This window comes from Nyctereutes procyonoides, unplaced genomic scaffold (assembly GCF_905146905.1).
Source record: "Nyctereutes procyonoides isolate TBG_1078 unplaced genomic scaffold, NYPRO_anot_genome, whole genome shotgun sequence".
Classification (NCBI taxonomy): Eukaryota; Metazoa; Chordata; class Mammalia; order Carnivora; family Canidae; genus Nyctereutes; species Nyctereutes procyonoides.
Genome location: NW_026575159.1, coordinates 22,705,504 through 22,729,591, shown reverse-complemented (window position 1 = coordinate 22,729,591; position 24,088 = coordinate 22,705,504). Strand labels below are relative to the sequence as shown.

The 24,088-nt window shown below is 49.2% G+C and overlaps 1 protein-coding gene across 3 annotated transcripts in view; it reads left to right on the top strand.

The window, feature by feature from the left end:
- The window catches only part of ASAP1 (ArfGAP with SH3 domain, ankyrin repeat and PH domain 1), a 355,221-nt gene that overhangs the window by 13,472 nt on the left and 317,661 nt on the right, over nt 1-24,088 (top strand). The gene's annotated exons all lie outside the window — the stretch shown is intronic.

Below are 24,088 nucleotides of genomic sequence, written 5' to 3'. Positions count from 1 at the left end.
GTCCTGGGGTCCGGAGCTGTGAGGCAGGGGGTTCCTGTTGGTTTTAGCCCCTCGTTGTTGGGGCTCCCCAGTGGCAGCCCCAGAAATCCCGGGCTGCCCAGAGTGACGGCGGCATGGGTCTGCTGCTGGGCTGCTGGCATTCACTCAGCGAACGCTGGCGGGACGTAGCTTCGCTTGCATGGCCCAGCTGCGCCTCCACATGGCACTTGCAGAGGACTTTCTTTTTTCTTTTTTTTTTTAAGATTCTTTTTTATTTTCAAAAATTTGTTTATTTATTCATGAGAGACAGAGAGAGGCAGAGAGAGAAGCAGGCTCCACGCAGGGAGCCCCATGTGGGACTCAATCCCGGGACTCTAGGATCACACGCTGGGCCAAAGGCAGAAGCCCAACTGCTAAGCCACCCAGGCGTCCCCAGAGGACTTCCTTGATATGACCCTGCGAATGAACAGGAGGCTAGAAGTCGGGGCTCCCAGCCTGGGGGCCGAGAGGCACACGAGAGAGCAGCTCCTCTGGAGGTGACGTGAGGTTCCATCTGCCATGTGACCATCGGGAGACGGGGCGAGGGGGGCCCTGGCCGGCAGCCACAGCCAGTGAGCGCCAGGGATCGGAGGAGGGTTCCGTGGGTGCGGTGGGGAGCAAAAGGTGCTCCCCGGGGACTCAGGGAGCAGAAGCACCTGAGTGAAGAAGAGTGAGCTGGGACCGGATCAGAGCAGAGGTGGGCCCTAATCCTGCTCCGGGGAGTGAGGCTTGTGGCTCTGTGCTTTAGGAGCCCCCCTTCCTGCGGGGCTCAGCTGTTCCGCCTTCGTCCCCCACCCGTTGGTGCCCCAAGAGCAAATTCAAACGGGAGGGACAAACCCTGAGCTTAAAGCAGGAAAGCAGGGAAAGAGTGGGGCGCCTGGGGGGCTCAGTCGGCGAAGCATCTGCCTTGGGCTCAGGTCGTGATCCCGGGGTCCTGGGATCGAGCCCCGCCTCGGGCTCCCTGCTCAGCGAGGAGTCTGCTTCTCTCTCTCCCTCTGCCTGCTGCTCCCCCTGCTTGTGCTCCCTCTCTCTCTCTATGTCAAATAAAATCTTTAAAAAAAAAAAAAAAAGTAAAAGCTTGAGTTGTTCTGGGTTGTAGAGACCGTGCTGTGGTAGAAAGAGGGAGACCATGGGCACGAGAGTCCAGGGTGAGAATGCCGCCTCTGCCCCTGCTTTGAGAGCCCCCTCTCTGCTTGCACTGCTGACACCCACTGCCGAGTGGAGATGAAAATGAGATCGTGTAGGATGAGTTTGTGGCACCTGCAAAGCCCCGAATAATAAAAGTTGGCTCTTGTCCACTCAACCCTATGTACGCATGGAACTCTGGCAAAGGGCTTCGTGCTGCTTATATATTTTTTAAAGGTTTATTTATTTATTTGTGAGAGAGAGACAGAGAGAGAGAGGCAGAGACACAGGAGGAGGGAGAAGCAGGCTTCATGCAGGGAGCCCGATGTGGGACTTGATCCCGGGACTCCAGGATCACACCCTGGGACAAAGGCAGGCGCCAAGCCGCTGAGCTACCCAGGGATCCCCTCGTGCTGCTTATAAAAGTCAGTAATCAGGGACCCCTGGGTGGCACAGCGGTTTAGCGCCTGCCTTTGGCCCAGGGCGCAATCCTGGAGACCCGGGATCGAATCCCACGTCGGGCTCCCGGTGCATGGAGCCTGCTTCTCCCTCTGCCTGTGTCTCTGCCTCTCTCTCTCTCTCTCTCTCTCTCATAAATAAATAAATTAATAATAAAAAAAGTCAATAATCAGAGGTGGGAAGAGAGAGGTGGCATCTGCACAGGTCTGTACTTCATGGGAGCAGACTCACCATCAGAAAGGTGGGGAGTGGGGTCCCTGGAAGGAAGGGGTGAGATGCGGGGGCTCCGGGAAGGCGCCGAAAATGCTCCCTGGCAGTAATGATACTCATGTCCTCCTCGCTCTCCAATTACTCAGAATATTGCAGAAAAGTGGGTAGAGGATTCTTAGCCTCCTGTGTCTTAAAAATAGCCCCTGGCAGCCCGGGTGGCTCAGCGGTTTAGCATCACCTTCAGCCCAAGGCGTGATCCTGGAGACCCAGGATCGAGTCCCACGTCAGGCTCCCTGCATGGAGCCTGCTTCTCCCTCTGCCTGTGTCTCTGCCTCTCTCTCTCTCTCTGTGTCTCTCATGAATACATAAAATCTTAAAAAAAAAAAAAAGCCCCTGGGCTCCGAGGGGCCGAGCTGTTTTCCCCATGACCCCTTCTGCTGAAGTGCCCCTTCTCCACCCACCCCTCCTCTGCCCCTCTGCCCGGTGATGACTTGGAGACATCCTCCTCCCAGCCACTCTGGCTACAAACCTTGTTCTTTATTCCACGCTTGTTTATTTGAGCTTCCACTGCACACTGGCATTTTGCTAGGGGCTGGGCAACAGGGAACACGGAAAGCACGGAAAAATCTCCGTCCTCATGGAGCTAATGTTCCAACGGGGGAGACAGCAGACAGACATCAAATGTATGGATGTGAGATGGTGAAAAGTGCTTCTGGGGAAAAATTCACTGCAAAGGAGACTGGGGAGTTCTGAGGGGGTGTGCTATGTCAAACGGAGTGTTCAAGGAAGCTCTCCCTGAAAAGGTGACATTTGAACAAAGACCCAAAGCAGCCGAGGGAGTGAGCATGTGGCAATCTGGGGCAAAATGTATCCTAGGTAGTGGGCATAGCCAGTGCAAAGGTCCTGGGGTGGATGTGGAACCATGTTCAGGGAACCTCAAGGAGGCCAGTGTGGCGTGGAGTCAATGAGGAGGCAGTTGTTGATGAGAGGAAAAGGTGATGGCATGGGTGGAGGCATGACCTTGTTGGGCGTCCTAGGGACTTTTGCTTTTATACTAAGTGAAGAAGGAAGCTCTTTGAGGGTTTTAAGCAGAGGAAGAGTGATAGGATCTTGGCTTACTTTATTTTTTAACCAGGATTCTGCTGTCTGCTGTTCTGGAGAGTGGGTTGGAGGGAGCAAGAGTAGAAGAGAAGTGGTTGGGAGCCTGTAGGACTAATGTAGGCAGAAGGGGAAGGTGGCCTGTACCAGTACCAGTGGTGGGGATGGCACAGCTCTGGATTTGTGGATCCCCACCCCTCAACTCATCTGAACCGTCACCAAGCCGTCCCAGGGAGAAGGGGAGAACTTTGTAAGTACTACATACTAGGTCCACTAACTAGTTTGAGCTCCTTAGGGACAGGGATGCACCCCCTTTCCGGGTGTCGCCGGCACCTACCCAGTGCCTGACATACACGGTAGCCCTTTCTAAGATTTATTATGTAGATAATGGACCTGTCATTCCCTGATGCCCAAGATAGGATTTGGAGCCCTCTCTGGTGCTCCCAGCATCCCCCTGTGCTTACCTTTATCGAAACATCTGTCACACCAGTCTGTCCCTGTCCCTTCCCCCTGCTGGTCTCAGAGCTCCGGGAGCCAGTGCGTTTTGTCCACTACAGTCAGTGGTGCACAACCAGGTGCCTGCCACTCCTCCTGGAGTCCCTTTGACACCTGCCGAGAGCCGAGTGTGACAGCCAGTGTGGGTTCTGATCCCAGCATGTCACCGGGAGATTTAAATTGTTCAAAAGCCTCAAGCCTGCAAGGTGGCTCTGGGCCTTCTATCAGGAAGGACGAGTGCAGAGAGGTGGGGAGGCGCCGTCTGGTCGGCGTGCCGTAGGGCCCTTGGCCGGTGGCGTGGTCTCCAGGGCCTGTCTACACAGGGGAGGCGTGTGGGTACCTGAATCAGGAGACTGGGGAGCCTGGTGGCCAATGAGCCAGCACCCTCCTGGGTTGGGAGACCCAGACGGATTGGGGCAGTGTACCCAGAAATTCGTGTTGGCCAGGTTCTGCTTGTGTAGACCAGAGAATGGATGGGCCACGGTCCCATGTGGGAACCCTGTGCACCGCTCCCATTTCCCAGCTCAGCTCAGCATTGTTTTTCGTTTTTTATCCTCAAGTCCTTTTATACTTTTTTTCAGTTAATTTTTAAATTATTTTTCTGTAACACCTTTATTGAGGTATAATTCATATACCATGTCATTCATCCAGAGTGCAGAAGGCAGTGATTTTTAGTATAGTCCTAGAGTTGTGTATCCCTCAGTACAATTTTAGAACATTTTTTAAAAAGACTTATTTATTTGAGAGAGAGTAGAGCAAGCAAGAGAGCACAAGCAGGGGAGGTGGGGAGAGAGAGAAGCAGGCTCCCCGCAGAGCAGGGGGCCCGATGTGGGGCTCGATCCCAGGACCCTGGGATCATGACCTGAGCCAAAGACAGAAGCTTAACTGACTGAGCCACCGAGGCGTCCCAGCTTTAGAACATTTTCATCACACTATCCTTACTCCCCATTAGCTATCACTCATGATTTCCCCCAACTCCTCACCCCCAGCCATAGGCAAGCTCTAATCTACATTATGCACATTTCTACACCTCCCTGCTGGATAGAAAGATAATAGGAGCTCATGACAAAATCCAGGAAGAACAGGAAAAAGTAGAGCTGAAGATGGGGATCTCCAGCCTCCCAGGAATGACCACTATGCAGAGACTCACAGCTACCTGGTTTCTACAGACTGACAAAATCTTATACAAGTACTTTAATAATCTGATTTATTTTCACTTCATATATTGGGAGTCTCCACAGAGATTTTTACATTATCTTTTTTTTTTTTTTAAGATTTTATTTATTTATACGCAGAGAGAGGCAGAGACACAGGCAGAGGGAGAAGCAGGCTCCATGCAGGGAAGGAACCCGATGTGGGACTCGATCCCGGGACTCCAGGATCAGGCCCTGGGCTGAAGGTGGCGCTAGACCGCTGAGCCACGCAGGCTGCCCTACATTATCATTTTTGATGGCCATGGGCATACTATAATTTACTTAATCCGTTCCTTATTGGTAGACGTTTAGGTGGTTTCTGATTTTTGCATTTATGTGCTTCTCTACATACTTACTTATGACAAATGCCTCGAGGTGGAATTGCTGAGTCAAAGGATCGGCACGGTTTAAAGTGTCATACTAGGGACACCTGGGTGGCTCAGTGGTTGAGCAGCTGCCTTTGACTCAGGGTGTGATCCTGGGGTCCTGGGATCGAGCCCCCGCAGGGAGCCTGCTCCCCCCTCTGCCTGTGTAAATAAAATAAATATATATAAAATAAATAAATAAAAATAAATAAAAATATATAAAAAACGAATATATATAAAATAAATATATATAAAATAAATAAATATAAAGATAAATAAAATCTTTAAAGTGTCATATGTGATGCCAAACTGTGTTTTGGAAAACTTTACAATGTATATTTCCTGGAACAGTTTCTTAAGAATGCCTATTTCTTAAAACCCATGTCAGCCATGAACATTATCAATCGTATTAACCTTTGCACAGCTGATAGGCTAAACATGAATGCTTTTATTTGCATTTCTATTTAAATTTTTTAAAGATATATTTCTTTAGTTTAGAGCGAGAGAGAGAGAGCACGAGCAGGAGAAGGGACAAAATGATAGGGAGAATCTGATTCCCCACTGAGTGTGGAGCCCCGTGCAGGCCTCCCTCTCACTACCCTGAAATCGTGACTTGACCTGACATCAGGACTGACATTTAACTGGCAGAGAGCCACCCAGGCACCCCCTTTATTTGCATTTTTAAATTTAATACTGAAGTGGAAGATGTTTTCATCTCTTAGCTCTTGGCTTTCCTAATTTATGAGTTGTCTGTTTGTATTTGGTTTATATACATTTTTAATTTGTAGCAGTTTCTTTATATATATATATATATATATATTTTAAAATATTTTATTTATTTATTCATGAGAGACACAGAGAGAGAGAGAGAGAAAGAGAGAGGCAGAGACACAGGCAGAGGGAGAAGCAGGCTCCATGCAGGGAGCCCGATGTGGGACTCGATCCTGGGTCTCCAGGATCACATCCTGGGCCGAAGGCAGGCACTCAACCGCTGAGCCACCCAGGCGTCCCAAGTTTCTTTATATATTAAAGTTCCCAACCACGACTTCCAATTTTAGTGAATGTGTGGCCAAAGCAAGCACCCCAACCACCACTTCAATACCTTTTCTCATATGTATTTGTCCCAGGGACGGTCCAACTCATTCATTCAGTGATAACCGGTTGGTATGAATGCATGTTAAAGAAAAAAAAAAAAACAGGTTTTGAAAACCAGAAACATGGGTTGCATTCCAGTGTTTGCTCAAACAGGGTTTGTATCTTTGGGAATGTTGCCTTTCCCTCTGGGAAGCCTCAGGTTTTTTTTGTCTATATAATGAGAGGGTTGACTGATGAGGTCAAAGTAAAGAAAAAGGAATTCTATGATTGTGTGATACTTGTACCACGCCTGCCTGGTCCTCGTATTTACTTAGTATCATTGAGTTTTAGATATTACTTAGTGTTTCTTTAATTAGAATGTCATGAATCAAATAGAAAGTGGCATGAGTATGGGCTATAAGAACTGTTACAGACTGACCCAGGCTGTTCGTGATCTTGTTCTATTTAATACTGCGCTTTTATACAGACTTGACTTGGCCCTCAACGGTGACCTCAAGCAGCTTGCTCAACCTTGAGGGCCTTGATTGCCTTGGCAGAAAGTGTGGGAGGGGAAGCTGATGGGTATTGAGGTCATTTGCAGCTCTGTCTTTATTAGGCCTACTAAGAATAATGGGAAGAATCAGCTGTGAAGAAACCCGGACTTCCGTCTGCCTGCTGACCTGCCCATGGTACCACAATAGACAGGGGACAGCTGGATTTGATCCCAGGACCTGTGCCTTAAAACCTCTGGCTCTTTCTCTTCCCCTTCCTCAGCTCCCTCCTCATCCACTTCTCCCCTCCTCTTCCCCCTCCTCCCCTCTACTCATCCTTTTCTTCCCCTTCCTCCTCCCTGCCCTCAATCCCCTCTTCCCACTCCCTCTCCTACCTCCCCTCTTCCTCTTCTCTCCTCCACCTCCTCCCTCTCCTCCGCTCTGCAGCTTCCATGGGAGATATGCCTGTGTCCCTCACACTCTCTCCATTTCAGGCCCCCACACTTTGCTCAGGTGGGTCCACCTGCCTTGAATGCCTGTGACGTTCATCTGCTTGATGAGCCCCTTCTCCTGAACCTGAGTGTCTCCCCTCCCAGGAGGCCACTCCTGACCCACCTGATTCCTGGTAGAATTGAGCATCTCCTCGCCCGTGTCCTCTATCCACCTGTACAGGCTTTTGTCAAGACATCTGAAACATTTTAGTGGCTGCTTTTGTTTATACCTCTGTCTCCCTTACTACTTTGTGGCTTCTCGAGGGCAGATACTGTTCTACTGTTACCTTATTTGGAACCTGAAGCATCCAGCGTAGGATCTGCACGCAGAAAGCGTCCAGTTGAAGATTGTTTTGGATAAATTAATGAAATCTTGTACAATTTGATTCAGTAGACATTTTACGCTCAGGAGACTGGAATGGTGTATCAGTAGTACAGGGTTAATAGCAGCAGGAACCAATAGTCCCCACAGTGTTTAACGGCTCAAATACAAGAGGTGTTGTGCTTTGTTCTTCACTCCTGTGAAAGTCCAAAATGGATGTTTCCAGTTCAGTGGTGACTTTCCACCACGTGGTGACTCAAAGACCTGGGCTTCTTCCACCTTGTGGCCCTGTGGCTTTGTCATAATTGCATCCATTGGCAGAAGGAATGAGGAACACAGAAGCGGGGTGCCTGGGTGGCTCAGTCCGTGAAGCATCTGACTCAACTCTGGGCCTCAGCTCAGGTCTTGATCTCAGGGCTGTGAGTTCAAGCCCTACATTGGGCTCCGTGCTGGGCATGGAGCCAACTCAAACACACACACACACAAAAGGCACACATACGTCTTAAAAGTCTTGGCCTGAGAAATGGTGTATGTTTCTACCCTTGTTCCTTAGCTGGACCTCTGACATTGGGCTACGCCTAACCACAGGAGAGTCTTGGAAATGTAGCCTAGCTGTGCACTCAAGAAGAAGTCGGGACAGAGTTTTGGGGAACAACTGTATTGTCCTCAGTGAGCCTGATACCATTTCTCCCAGGGGTACATTAATCGCCACCGAGGGACAGTCATAGTTTGGTATTAAAAGAGCTCCACCTAACATTCTAGATAGCTTTTATACATTTTCTTGAGTTAATGCCATAGTAACCGTAAATACCAACTCGATGACGTTGGTGTTATTAGCTCTACTTCATAGATGAGGAAACTAGGACTCAGAGAAGCTTAGACACATGCCTGCAGCCACCCAGCTGGGAGGTGGTTGAGTGGATATGCTGGTTAGGAAGCTTCCTGATGCATAGCCCAAGACTGGCTTCATCGGAACAAGGAGAAAATACCCTGACTCATATAATTGTAAGTTCATGAGGCTGGGGGGTGAGGGGGGTGAGTCATTCTCCCGACAAGACAGCTGAATTAAGATAGTTCGAGAAGAATTTTATAAAGGATTTTTTAATGGAGGTAAAATTGACATAAAATTAACTATTAACCATTTTAAAGGATACAATTCAGGGACACCTCGGTGGCTCAGTGGTTGAGCGTCTGCGTTTGGCTCAGGTCGTGATCCCAGGGTCCTGGGATTGAGTTCTGCATCAGGCTCCCCAGAGGGAGCCTGCTTTTCCCTCTTCTTTTGCCCCCCACCAGTGCTTGCACGTGTGCATGCTTGCTCTGTCTCTCAAGTAGATAATTGAAATAAAAACAAAAATTAAAAAAAAAACAAACCCTGTTTTTAATTCTTTGGGGCATGAATCTATGGATGGAATGGATTAGTCATCTGGTAACTCTATTTTTAACTTTTTGAGGACCTACCAAACTTTTCCAGAGTGGCTGAGTCATTCTACATCCCTATCAGCAGTGTATGAGGGTGCCGATTTCTCTACCTCCTCGCCAAGACTTGTTATTTTATGTTTTGTGTTTTTTAAAAATTAATTATTAAGGCTGAGCTAGTGGGTATGAGTGGTATTTCTTTGTGGTTTCAGTTTGCATTTCCCTAATGACTAATGCTTCTGAGCATCTTTTCCTGTGCTCGTGGGCCACATAAAGGGATCATTAGGAAGGCGTGAGAGAGGTCGCCTGGGTGGCTCAGTTGGTTAAGCCTCCTACCCTTGGTTTCAGCTCAGGTCATGATCTTGGGGTCCTGGGATCGGGTCCCATGTTGGGCTCTGCCCTCAACAGTGGGGAGTCTGCTTCCCCACTGTCTCTCCCCCTGTTCATGTATTCTGTATCGAATGGATGGAAAGATCTTTAAAAAAAAGAAGGCATGAGAGGGTAGGGAGGCTCTAGGGAGAGTGTAGTGCCCAGGGCAGGCGGCCCTGGGACGCCTGTGGCATGCCTGGCTGGAGAGATGGAGAGGGAATGATAACTGGAAGCTTGAGCCGGTGAGGAGTGAGGGTGTGGGGAGGGGCCCTGACCAGAGCTGAGACTTGGGTTGACGGTGGCAGCCGGGTCATAGTGACCATCAGAGAGGCAGTGGGGTGTCAGGGGCTGGTACTCCAGGGTTACTCTCTCCCACTCTGGTCTCCAGCAGGGGCTCCCTGTTGGCTAAAACCACCCTGCAGCCAGAGGGGTAGGGAGCCCTTGCATTAGTCCCTAGAAGTCAGTTTGTGGCCCAGAGTGGGGGACAGTGGAACGTGAGGGGCGTGCGGTGTCACTTCTCTCCCCAGAACCCCAGCGCCCCATGTCCTGCAGTTCTGTGGGTCTGTGCTTTGCGTGTGGGTTTCTCCCCGAGGCTGGTCGTGAGACCAGCTGCAGCTGTTTTGAGCTTCTGTACTGTCACATCCAGAGGAAGAGACCAAATACCATTTCCAAGACCTCTTCCAGAAGATCGAGAAAGAGCTTTCCCAACAACCGCCAGCTGCAAGTCTCATTGACCCCAACTGGGTCACATGCCCCCTCCCCCCAAACGAATAACTAGCAAATTGCTGGGATGCTTTTGGACTGCTGGGCTCACCCGTGCAGGAATGTGCACTTCTGGGGAGGAGGGGAATCCCAGATGAGTTCAGGAAGGAGGAAGGGTGTTCGGACCCTTCCTGGGGAATTCCTTGAAACACATCTGACTAAAGCCCTCACTTTGTCCGCTCTGCCTCGTATGAGACCAGAAGTGCAGGCCACAGCCTCCTGGAGGCATTTGCACCCTCCCTGCTGCAGGGCCTGATGTTCTCAGGCCTCCCTTGGGAGGGTCTCCTAGCCCCTGTCCTCCCTCCTGTGGTCACCACCATAAGAACCATCCCAGGGAGTGAGGCCTGATGCCTCCAGAGCCAGGGGCCTTAGTTCAACCAGAAGTTCAGGCAGTGGGGTCTTTTGCAGATCTTGCCACAAAAGACACAATTTTTGAAACCCACCTACTGTATGACCCGCTTCTATGAAGTGTCCAGGACAGGCGGATCTATAGAGGTAGAGGGTTACACTGTTGTGCTGGGAGGGAGCCGAGGGTGGAAAGGGCAGTCACTGCTGATAGATAATGGGGTTTCTTTTTTGGGCAATGAAAATGCTCTAAAATTGATTGTGGTGATGGTTGTACCACTCTGTGGATTATAGTAAAACCATTGAATTGTATATTTTTAAAAAAGATTTTATTTATTTATTCATGAGAGACACACACAGAGAGAGAGAGAGAGAGAGAGAGAGAGGCAGGCAGAGACACACAGGCAGAGGGAGAAACAGGCTCCATGCAGGGAGCCCGACGCGGGACTCGATCCCGGGACTCCAGGATCATGCCCTGGGCCAAAGGCAGGCGCTGAACTGCTGAGTCACGGTTGGGGGGGAGACAGAAAGAGCTCAGTCTGCTTTTGTTCTGTTTTATTTAAAGTTGAAGTCAGCTGCTACTTTATTTCCTCATGATAAAAATTATCTGTAGCCTTACACTAGGTTTTTTCCCCTATTTCCCACTCCCATCCTCCTTCCTTCCTTCCCTCCCTCCCTCCTCCTTTCTCTCCACCCTGCCTCTCCCTCTTTCTCTCCTGTTCCTTCTTTCTCCCTCATCCGTTCCTTCCTTCGGATAAGTGCCTTCCTTCTTTGCGTCTATGTGCATCCTGTGGACCCGACCCAATCCCTGAATCCTCTGGGTTACGTGAGCAATACCCAGCTGGTGGAATGTTCCAGCCACTGGCCACCCCATGGAGGTCGGGTCAAGGATGCTCATAGTCAGAGGCCACCCTGAGACTGTCTTTAGAACTAGGAGGGGGCTTTCCTCCATGGGGTTTGCTGAGCTCTAGCTGGATAGCTGCGGGAAGGCCAGTGGCCCCCCTCGAGGGCAAGCCTGCCTGCAATACCACCCCCAACTCCCTCTGGGAATGCAGAGCCAGGAGATGCAGAGGAACCCTCCCTGACCACATGCTGGGAGCCCCCCACTCCAGCCACACCGAGCTACATCTGACCCTAGACTTTGCAGTTTGCTCAGCCCCTAAATCCCCCCTGCATTCCCCCTTATGCCTGCATTTGTTGGGTTTTCTGTCTCTGAATAAGTCTAGTTGTGGCTTCTGCAGAGGCGGGCCCTCCAGGCTCGTCAGTTCACATGACTCCTTTCCACAAGCAATCCCAGGGCCCAGGGCCGTGAGCTGGGACTGGTCTTTCCGCCCCTGTCTCTTCTATCAGAGCGAGCCAAGAAATCCGCTTCCACAGAGGAAACAGGCTGATGCTAGAATGTCCTGACCTAGCACATGAAGTCCTCAGTGAGGACCTCAGGATGGGCGTCTGGGGACCGCCCTGCGGCCTTTCCTTGTGACCTCCTTGTGCCCCGGGGAGGGGCCCGTGCACTCCCCTAGCAGGTTGGCCCCCTGGATGTGCGAGTGTGCAGCCAGACTCAGACACTTGCTGGGAGCCAAGGCCTTTGTTTGGAAGTGGGGGCCTTTTTTCCTTCCCATTTTGGACTATATCTTGTAAACATTTGAGTCATACTTGTTCAAGACTGTAATGTGTTTGTAACTAGGGGCAAGGGGACCTGTGTCCACGACGAGTCACCATGATGCCAGAGTGGCAAGTCTCTGCCCTTTCCGCTTTGTCTCCCTGGCTCCTGGGAAACACGGCGATCAGCCCTGGGATCCGGGCATTATGACTCCAGATTTCTCCCTGTGGCTCCTCAGACTTTGAGGACCCATTGTCTGGTTCTGTCTCTAAGGCAGGTAGCTGAGGCCAAATCTCTTGCCACTTTCGGGGCACTCACCTTCCTGCTTCAGACTGGGTTCCCTGAGGTTCTCTGAGAATTGGGGAAGGTGGGAAGAAGCCTTGCTTTCTAAGAGAAGTTGGGTTCACACCAGGCCCCAGAAGATGATGCTCAGGATGACCTGCATGTGGGACTGTTGCAAAGTAAAAGGCTTGAAGGAACCCAGGGCACTGTTTAGCTGGTAGTGACTGGTTGGCCACTGGGCCGTAATGACAAATGAGAGCATGGCTGGAAAGTCTGGGTGTGAGGGTGTTTGTTAAGATAGTTATTAATGAATGCATTCAGCAAACATCTTCTGAGCCAGACAGCGTGCTAGCTTCAGGGTCTTCCGGTTTCCCCAGCATCTTCTCCAGAAGAACAGGGACAGGGTGGGGGCTGCTTTGGCTCATAGTGCCCGCCTGGGTGATTTTCCAGGGGCCTTCCAAACTATGAGGCATCTTGAATTTGGTGTCTCCAACAATACTGAGGGGCGAGGAGGGGAGAGGCCGCAAAACCTACAGGGGTCGGGTGCATCCAGCCCAGGTGTCCCCCCTCTGCACCTGGGAGACCACACAGCTGTAGAATAGAAGAGCTTTAAATCCTCATTGGAAGGAAAGAGCCTTGACTCTGGGGTAAACTTAATTTCGAAAAGAAGTTTTGTAGACCCTGGCTGATACTTCTCAGTTTACAGGCGGTAAAATTCCTGAGAAGCAAGATGGCATTCCAGAAAGAAGTGTGAGGATCCGGATTGCCCCAACAGTGGTGTCACCTGGTTGCAAGGCTTTGTCAGGGTGGGGCTGACAGGTGGTTTCTTCCAGAGATTCCTGTTGACTGGAGGTGGTGGGGTAGGAAAGGTGAATTCAGGTCACATGAGTATTTCCCTAGAGTGGAAAAGGAACCCCCTCATTTCCCTTCTGACACCTCATACAGAATTCTTTCTGATGTTTCCTTGTTTTTATCTGATTCTGAACATATATTCGTTCAGTCAACAGGTGTTTACTGAACACTTGTAAAGCGTGTTGCGTCATCATGTCAGGTGACTCTATTATTGTGTTCAGGCTTCCCCACAAACTGCCTCTGCCTTCAGGAAGGAGATGCAACTCATGAGTCTGGTCCCTCCCTGTAGCCACACGTGTGCTTCCTTTTTCTTTGCCGGCCTGTCCTCTCCCTCTTTCAGAGCCATCTTCTTCCAGGAAGCCTTCCCTGATTGAACGTGCCCTTCTGTAACCATTCAGCAGACCGTGTTGGGTGCCTTCTGCACTTCAGGCCCTTAGTCAGAAGGGCCTTAAGAGTCACGGTCAAAGATTTAGAGGAAAATAAGTCATGGTCTCTGTCCTGGAGGAACCTCTGGTACTGAGTATGATTATGGGAGCAAAGTTAGCCTTTGTACGTGGAGATTTTCAGCATGTTCCCACAGTTCTTAGTGTGGCATTTTGCTCTCGTTTCCTATTCTTCAGGAAACTTACGGAGATTGTAAGTCAGCAGAGGGAAAGTGTCCACCCATCAGAATGCATCTATTGTGTTATTGTGCTACTCGTACAACAGATATATCATTCGTTTATTCTTCAACTATGTATCCGGTCCTAGAAATTGGAACCCCTTGCACACTAGTGGTGGGATCATAAAAAGATACAACCTCTGTGGAAAACAGGATGCTAGTTCTTTGGAAATTAAAAATGGAACTACTGTATGATCCACCAATTCCAATTCTAGGTGTATATCCAAAAGAATTATTACTACTACTTTTTAAAGATTTTATTTATTTATTTATGAGAGGCACAGAGAGAGGCAGAGACACAGGGAGAGGGAGAAGCAGGTTCCATGCAGGGAGCCCAATGCGGGACTGGATCCCAGGTCTCCAGGATCACGCCCAGGGCTGAAGGCAGATGCACAACTGCTGAGCCACCCAGGCGTCCCAATCCAAAAGAATTAAAAGCAGAATCTCAAAGAGATATTTAGGCATCTGTGTTCATGATTCATAATAGCCCAGAGATGGGAGCAACCCGACCCGTTCATCAGTGTATGAGTGGATAAACAAAATGTGGCATACAAGCAGTGGGATATTACCCAGCCTTAAAAAGGAAGGAAATTCTGGGACGCCTGAGTGGCGCAGCGGTTGAGCATCTGCCTTCAGCTCAGGTCATGGTCCAGGGGTCCTGGGATCGAGTCCCACATGGGGCTCCCCCCAGGGAGCCTACTTCTCCCTCTGCCTATGCCTCTGCTTTTCTCTGTGTGTCTCTCATGAATAAATAAATAAAATCTTAAAAAAAAAAAAAAGGAAGGAAGTTCCGACACGTGCTACACTGTAGAAGAACCTTGGGGACATTGTGCTAATTGAGATAAGCCAGTCACAAAAGGACAAATGCTGTATGACTGCACTTATAGGAGGTATCTCAAGTAGTCAGACTCCTAGAGACAGAAAATGGAATGGGGTGGCCAGGGGCTGGGGGAAGGGGACATGGAGAAGTGTCTAATGAGTATAGAGTTTCAGTTTTGCATGGTGAAAAGTGCTGGAGATCGATTGTACAACAACAATTAAGTGGATATACTTAATACACTGAACTGTACAGTTAAAAATGGTTAAGATGGTAAGTTCTCTGGTATGTTGTTTATTTAAACCACAATTAAATATTTAAAAAATATATGTATCCAGTCTTTTAGAGCAGACATGTTGCAAGTGCTGCGACTTTTCTTTTTTTAAAGATTCTATTTATTTAAGAGAGACAGAGAGAGGGAGGCAGAAACATAGGCAGAGGGAGAAGCAAGCTCCCCGAGGGGAGCCCGATGTGGGACTCGATCCCAGGACCCCAGGATCATGAATTCAGCCAAAGGCAGATGCTCAACCACTGAGCCACCCAGGTACCCCTGCTGCAAATTTTTTTTTTAAGATTTATTTATTTATTCATGAGAGACACAGAGGCAGAGACACAGGCAGAGGGAGAAGCAGGCTCCCTGCAGGGAGCCCGATGCGGGACTCGATCCCCAGACCTGGGATCACATCCTCAGCCAAAGGCAGATACTCAACTGCTGCGAACTTTCTGGTGTACAAGCCAGACAAGGTCCCTCACGCCATGGACCTTCCACTACACTGAGCATCTACTTCATGCCAGGGATTGTAGAGCAACCCTAAGAGTTAGTGGCTCACTATCCCGTTGTACAGATGAGGAGGTGGAAGCCGAGCGGTGAAACAAATGTCTAGATTCCCAGAATGCAAACCATATTTTGGGGCAGGAAGGCTGAGCACCTAGAGCGAGAGTCTGTCTGGTTGGGGTTGCAGTAACTCAGACACGCCGGGCGGGTCCTGGCCCAGCACGCTGGCACAGAGCGCCCGGGAGCGCGGCTCAGCAGGCACAGATTGTGACAGGTGTCAGCACTGTGCCTTCAGCGCGGCAGAGGGGTCAGCAAGTGCGTGTCCAGTAGAGGTTGTGTCTTCGGCTGCGGCATTGACCTTGCTCCTCCGTGCACTTACAGGTCCCTCTTCCTGTTTTTTGTCTGTCTGGTATTCCCTCCATTTATTCCTCAAAACCTGATGCTGCCACCACCTCCCCTGGTGAAGCCCCTCTGTGTCCCATCATCTGCCTTGTTTCTGGGCTTTGCACCCGCCTCCATCTTCACAGGTACTAGCAGCTCTTGAGCCACCTGGAGGAAGGTGCCCAGCTTGAATTGGCATGTGATGGCATCTGCTGAACTGTTAGAGGAATGAACGAGTGAATGAATGAATGAATGAATGAATGGAAGATGGAGCCAAATACTTATTTCAGTTTTACAATGTCATGGGCATCCTTTGGGTCTTGTTACCTGTGGACTGACAAGTGAGGAATTCACTTCCTTAGTAGAAGTGCAAGGCTGTATGGATTCTGGATTCGGAGCCACAGCTAGATGGGAGGCTGTGAGGTGGAACCTCACGCAGGGGCAGGTGCACTTCGATGGATTCTTCGGATGGTCTGAAGGAGATTATTTAGCTGCTCCTTTCTCAGATTTACAGCCCTCTGAGGACTGTTCTGGGCTTTTTACTAGACGGGATCGGAACATGTCTTCTCAGATGTACTTTCTTTCCTTTGATTTTGAGATGCCTTTAGTTGGAACATGCATTTCCTGACATCATCGCAGGGCTGGGGGAGAAAACAGAAGCTCCGCCACATTAAATTTCATTGACAGTTAAGACACGTTGTGTTTCAGAAATAGGAAAATGTGCAACTACGGCTGTCACAGGATGGAAGGAGGAAGGTGGTTACAAAGAGCGTTGTTAAATTGGGTCGCTGGGTAGTTGATGCTGATCGGACCCCCTCAGGGGAGCCAGGGGTGTGCTTGTGTGTAAAGCTGGTCTTGCCAGCTTGTTAGAGGTCTTTTTTTAGTCCCAGTTCTGGGGGAGAAATCCATACAGTGGAGACCTCTCTCCTGAGGCTGCCGCTGCTCTGAAGGGCTGCTGGGATTTAAAGGAAAGAAGAGTCTTCTAGAATCGGGCAGATCTAGAGTCCATTTATGGGCTGTGCAAACTCTGGCAAGATGCTCATCCCGCATTAGACTCAGTTTCCTTCCCTGTAAGATGGAACAATGATAATACCTGCTCTTGGGGTTGTTACAAAGATTAAAGAAGCTATATTATTTTTTTTTTTCCATTACTGTTTGTTGCCTGCACTGTCAGGTAAGGATCACAGTGATGACTGTGCTTCTCACCACTCGGGGCTGGGGGAAGAGTCCCTGGTGCCCACACAGGGCCTGCATGGGGTCTGGTGAGCACTTGGCATTGGAGCACCGTGCTGGGGGCGGGGATGGTGAACACCCTTCCATGCAAAGTCCTTTCCATCCTGGGTCCTGTTCCCTGGGGCAGGGCGAGGCAGGGACCCTGAGATGCTGCTCCTGGAAGGTGACTTATGGGCCTTGCCTGTAGACAGTGATGAGCTGGTGCAGATGTTGCTCACAGGGGTGCACTCTTGGCCCTGATTTGTGAGTGTCACGGCGTTTGTGTGGGCACAGTACAGTCTGCTACCACCCCATTATCCAGGAGACACAAGCTGGTGCAAGTGAAGGGGTTTTTTATTTGTTTTTAAGATTTTATTTACTGATTCATGAGAGACACAGAGAGAGAGGCAGAGACACAGGCAGAGGGAGAAGCAGGCTCCATGCAGGGAGCCCGACATGGGACTCGATCCTGGGACTCCAGGATCACGCCCTGAGGTGAAGGCAGGTGCTCAACCCCTGAGCCACCCGGGGTGGGGGGGAGGGGGGGGTCCTTGGAAGTGAAGTGTATTGTCCAAAGTCGTGCAGCAGTGAAGTGGGAGAGCCAGTGTTGGAGTGGAGGTCTTCCTGCTTCAGAGGCTGTCCTCTTTCTACTGCTTGAGATTCTCCTCCCCGCCCCCCAGCGCAGGGACAGGGGAGCAGCCACCCAGATGGCTCTGCACCCTGCGTGCTCACTGAGAGTAAACACAAAAGTGTTTGAAACGACCTCAGTCGTGCTATTGAAACAGTTGGTAGCACAACAAACCCCAGGCACCCACGCATTCCACACTTCCCAGGGGACCCTGAAGGAAACGTGTAATTTTGTTGGAGGCACAGGCTGAGCTCAGCCCGCTTGTGCTGGTGCGAGGAGTGGGCCGTGGCTGGTGAGTGAGTGTAGCTGGCCTCCTGGCACAGGGCTTCCAGGGTTACTTCGTTCTTCTCTCCTTGGCTCACAGAGGCTGTTCGTCTAGGTGTTATGCTTATTTTAAGATTCACAAAACTTTCAGGATGCGACTTTTTAAAATGTTGAGGATCATTATTTGCTCATAGCATGTAGATTCCTCTGACACGCAGTACTTCTTTCTCTCATCGCCTATGGGGTTGATTAAAGTCTCATTCTCTAAACATGAGCTCTAAGCCGAGGCCTTGGCTATTGCACTAACCATCATTATCTCCTGGACATTTATTTTTATTTTTTTTATCTCCTGGACATTTAGCTTAACCAGTATTTTTTCAGTAAATGAATTGGTGGATAGATAGATGGATGGACGCATTTCCCCAACAGAGGAGTCTCCTTCCAGGAAGCCCTCTGGTCAATGGGAAATAGCATGCAGTAGGCACTTAGTAAATGTTTATGAGGCAGATCCTAGGACAGTGTGGTCACACCCTGATGAGACTGCTTATGAGCATTCATCCTGTCTGTTGTTTCTGTTCCTGTCCTATCCGCCTCCACTGGACCATGACCTCAAGCTACCGTGACTTCCCCTCCCTGCTGTATGTGTAGTGCACTCAGACCATAGGAGGTAAGTTCCTCCTTACGGTTACGGTCATCATAAATTTACAATCTAACAAGACAGTAATCCTAGCCCTTTGGATCGTAGGCCCTTCACTGACCCCTTCTTTGGAGAGGAGAGACCCAAACCGTCTTTGATTGTTGTTTTAACCAGCAAGTGAGGCAGGGGGATGGGGCCCAGGCTAAGGTCCAGAGATGTTGGCACTGTTAGAGCACCTCGATCTTTCTTGGCATGGACTTACATAGAGTCTCATCTGCTTCCTTCTTTTTTAATTTAAGATTTTACTTATTTATGTGAGAGAGAGAGAGAGAATGAGTGAGTGAGCACAAGTTGGGGGGAAGGGCAGAGGGAGAAAGAGAAGCAGACTCTCCACTGAGCCGGGACCCCGATGTGGGGCCCGATCCTAGGACCCTGGAATCATGACCTGAGCCAAAGGCGGATGCTTAACTGACCGAGCCACCAGGCACCCCTCGTCTGCTTCCTTCTATATCATACTTGAATGAGTAGACCGGCAGAGTCAGTAGGAGCAGCCCATCCCGAACACCTGCTGGAGGGCAGCGGGAAGATGGATGAGGAGACACAGCAAGAGTCCAGAGTTACTTGTCCAGAAAGGCCACAGGTGCCTAACTCAGGGCTCCTTGGGGGCAGCTAGGGAGGCAGGACTTATTAGGGAGGCAGGCTAGTATACATGGAAACTGAATGACGGAGCAAGTAGTATGGAATCCCCATGACCAGCCCCCCCCCCCTCCGCCCCCCACCAGCATTCACCGTTCAGCAGTTGCTGCAGGAGAGGAGGTTTGACTTACCAAGTTGAAACAATCAGGAGATATAATGGGGTATATTCCGCGTTCATTTATACTCCTTCATATAGCATAGTGAGTAAAGCCCTGAGCTTTGAAGTCAGGCTATTCCAAGTTTGAATCCTGCATCTGCCACCACCAGGGAGCCGTGTGACCACATGCCATCTAAGTTCTGTGAGCTTCAGTTTTCTTATCTGTAAAATCCAGACAATCACAGTTCCTTGCAGGATTAGGGTGAGGAGTGAATGGGGGTGGGGAATGTGCCCCAATGGGTCTGTCTCGGAGACAGTGCCCAGTAGCGGTCACTGTTGCCGCCGTTAAGGTGCCCTGAGATGAGAGTTCGGGATGACCAGATTTTAGGACAAAGCCTCTGGGAAGAGAGGGAATTTCCAGTGTGCCTGGACCCATTGCACTTCTGATAGGAGGAGGGGAGGATTGACCTAAACCATAGATGTTTAGGCTGCTTTCTCTTGATTTTCTAAGTGACAACTTCCACAGACGAGGGAAGAATCACATCAGTAAATGGGCCAAGTGTTGGCTATGATGTTATGGGAAAGAGAGAGAGAAAAAAAAAGACATTGTCCAAGCTGTAGCCAGCTGCAGATGACTCAGGAGTTCAAAACATCCTCTATAAAAGGATACGCATCCCAACATCTGTGAAGTCACTTCTGAATAAAATTCACCACCTCTTTGGGGATCGGCAGTAGAGAGGGGTTTATGTGCCAAGTGAATAACATCCCTTATTCCCGCGTGGCATGCAGGAATCGCTACCCTGGCTGACATACTGTAAGTCACAGGATGGAATTCCGGTAGAAGCAGCAGAAACACGGGTGGATAAAAGACGTGATGCTCCGTGGTAATGAATTCTGCTTCCCTCTAGCAGGTCGCAGCTTTCAATCTGCCATCACTGGCGGCAGTGAGGACTGAGAGGTTGTAAAGAAGAGCACGGGGTTGATGGCACACGCTCACTGACGCTGACATGTATTTATTGAGCACCTATTTATAGGTGCTGCGTGTTTCCTGTATGTATGTCTGAGTCCACCCTGGAAGGTACTGCGGGCAGGCGCCTGTTCCCACGGAGGGCTTCCTGTATGTCTGCCTCACGCTGTCCCCTGGCTGTGCCTGGCCAGGGAGGCATGGGAGTGAGTTGGTGCAGAAATGCCCCAGCTTCCCTACCCCAGCATGGCAGTCCTGGGGCGTGGTCCCCCAACATCTCGCCGAGGATCCCTCGTTGGAACTGAGCTTCAGGCGCCTTAGCGGGAACCTGCCTAACCTTGGACAAGTTCCTTAGTGTGTCAGTTTCACCTTCTTGTAGGATGGCTATGAGGATAAAAGAGGTCCCACTATCACTGCCACCACTGGTGGTTCCCATTCGTTTATCGGATGCTGGGAACCAAGCATTTTGCTCAGTGTTTCAACCGTTTCTCACTGATTCTCACAGTGACTGTATGATGTAGGGACTTCAAGTATCCCAATTTTAAAAGGAAACTGTTGTGTGAGGAGATAAATAACTCATCAAAGAGCCATATTCTGAGTTCTAACCCAGATGCATTTATTGTAAGGGCCAACTTCTAATAATAAGCAAGGCTGTTATCGTGTCTAGCAAAGCAGCTCCCGTGATTAATTATTATTAGCAAGAGCGCAACATATAGTAGGCTCTCTCTAAGTGTTGAATTATAAAATAATGAATGAATGTTTGTTGCTCAAGATCATGAACTCTCTTTGGCTCTTGGCTCTGACTTTAGGCAGGGAGGAAAGTCTCTGGCCTATGGTAGGCACAAAACACAAATCATTCACAAAATTAAATGACTGAATGAATGAACGCAAAGTGGTATTTTTTAAAAATTACTGGTGATTCTCCAGTTCTGAGGAAATCGTGTTAATTCAAAGGCGTTACTTGTTTCATCTCCTTACAAAAACCAGTCCCAGGAAGGAAATAGCCTTGAAATCCCATCAGTATTTACCTCTAGGTATGAGGATAATTACAGATTTTATCTTATGCCTTAGTATTTTTCATGATGGACCCAGATTACCTTTCTAAGCGGAAAGAAAGAATCTCTATTAGGAAAGAAACCAACAAACAAATAAAACAAAAACCAGATTCAGAGCATAAATGGGTCCCAAAGCAACATGGGTGAGGTACTGACATACACGTAGATGCTAAGCTGGTGTGAGTGGTTTCTGAGTCGGGGCAGCAGGATATAAGCTGACTTTGTTGTCACATCTCACACAGCTCTTTCACACGCCCTCTCTCTGGAGATTCACACCAGTCCAGTGACGTAGGATCAGTGGCCTTGTTTCACAAACAAGGGATCTGAGAACCAGAGGGTCCCACTGACCAGGACAAGGCTCTGCTCAGGGGGCGGAGCTGGATTGGAATTTAGGGATACTGGGCTGGGCGCCCAGCAGCCCCTCCCGAAGACCCATTAAAGGAAACGAGACAAGAGTGGAGGTGGGTGGGTGGACCAGGGGCTCATGTGGTAGCTGCTTTGAGCATGTACAAGACCGTTTTGTGGAAGAGAAGCCTGACTTGGACTCCTTGAGCCAGACAACTTGGAGTTAGAATCCCAGTTCTGCACACAATGTCTTGGACATTATTATTTCCTGTTTCCAAGCCTCAATTTTCTCATCTGTAAAGCTGGCCCTGTGTTGTCTACCTTACAGGGTTATGGTGAGGGTCAGGTTGGCACCAAGTGGGTCTTCTTGCCAATTACCTGTGCTATTCATGAGCATGGCTTTCATTGCTTCCCAAACTGTCTTGATAATTGTTGGTGTCCATAAATTTGTGTTTCCACGTATATTAGTCAGGTTTTACCAAATTAAAAAAAAAAAGAAACCCTCAGGATTGCAGGAGCTTGCTTGACAGCAGACATTTATATTCTTGATCCCGGGGTTCTGGGTCTATGGCTTGGCTAGATCAGGTTGGGTTCAGCTTGCTCAGGGTGGACTTCTGGTTGGGTTCAGATCTGATCCACATGTTATCAATCTGAGGTCCAGACTGAGAGGTAGCAGCTAACGGGGACTAGGGAGACATATTTATGGCACTTCATAGGAATGCAAGAGGGATAGACTTGGGACCATACCCTGGCACTTCCATCAACATTCCATTGCTTAAATAAGTCAGTGGTCTGGTCCAGAACCCAGTGGGAAGAGGAATAAACACCACCTGTTCTCGTGGGAAGGACTATAAAGTCACATGGCAAAGGGCACCGATGTGTAATTCAGATTCAGGGTGGGAACAAAGAAGTCAGAGCAGTGACCCAGCCTGTACAGCAATAGATGTTAATCAATATTCACATGAATGCATACATAATTATGAATGAAAACTCAAATGCATTCCATGATCTAATGTAGAGCTGTTTCCCTGAAGAAGTAAGATTTGAGGTAGTACAAAAGTTAACGAGGCAAAGATAGTAAGTGAGGAAGCCTTACAGGCAGAGGGAACAGTATGGACAGAGGACCGGGACAGAAGGACCTTGGCAAGTTCCAGAATCTGAAAGAAGGCCATATACCTGTAGCAGTGAGCCTGAGTGGACGAGATGAAGCCAGAGAGATGGACGAGAGTCTGACCATGTTAAACGTTTCTGGTTTTATCCTAAAGAACTGAGAAGCCATTGAAGAATGATTAGCTGGGGGTCGAGAGGTGGGGGGGGGTGTATGTGTGTGTGACACAATCAGACTGGTGTTTCAAATTTTTCATTCTGCATATCAGCCAATTGTAAAGCATAAAGCTTATTTGGATCTGGAATTTAAAAGAAATTGTTTAAGAAAGCATTTTTGACATTTATGGGACTCTTAGAAATCTGAACATTGGATATTTGGTGATGTCAAGGAATTACACAATCTTCCTAGGTGTGGTAATGGTATTGCAGTTTGTATTTTTGTAAAAGACCTGGTTTTACAGATACATACTCTTCTATGTATGACAGAAATGGTTAAGATTATTTGCTTCGAGACAATAAGGTGGGGAGAGGAAAGATTGATTGTAAGTTGATGGTGATCGGGGCTGGTCCGAGGTTATGTGGGATATAGGACACTCTTTTCTATTTTTGTGTCTATAAAATTCCCCACAATAAAAGGTAAAAACAAAATGGGGGGCACCTGGGTGGCTCAGTGGTTGAACATCTGTCTTTGGCTCAGTTCGTGGTCCTGGGATCGAGTCCCTCATCAGGCTCCCTGCATGGAGCCTGCTTCTCCCTCTGCCTGTGTCTCTGCCTCTCTCTGTTTCTCATGAATAAATAAATAAAACCTTAAACAAAATAAAAGGTAAAAAAGGAAAGTGAAGGTTCTGCCTGCAGTATGGGGAACCAGATTTCAGAGGGAGAAATGGTGATAAGAGGAGACCAGGAAGGGGGCCCAGGTGGGAAGGGTGGAGGCTTGGCCCAGGGCTGTGTTGGTGGGAGAATAGAGGTTGAGAGATCTTTAGGGAATAAATGAGACAGGACTTGGATGGATCGGATATGGGGATAGGAAGATGACGGTCAAGAGTGTTCCTGGGTTTTGGCCCTGGATGGAGGGACCATGCTGAGCTAGGGATGGAGAAGGACCCGGCAGCTCCCTTGGCTTATCTTGTTTTCACTCCCCACCTCTATTTCCCCTCCATTCTGCAAATATTGAAGCTGTTCCCTTACATAACACCTTTTATCCCAGACTTCCTGTGCTCTGTGCACTCCGCAATTACGTTTTGGTATGCGTGAATTAATTATAATCCTCTCTCAGGTTCAGAGGGGCTGTCCTGAAATATGGATATTCATAGCTCTACCTCTGTCCGGGGCCGGTCCCCTTGGCCAGCAGTGGGGGAACACCTCCACCCCCCCTAACCCCCCCCCCCCCGCCTCCATGCACCCAGCGGCATGGGTCTGTCTGTCGCACCTGGGAGCACACTTTGATTTCATGTTTAGAGGAGTTAATGACTTGTAAATTGC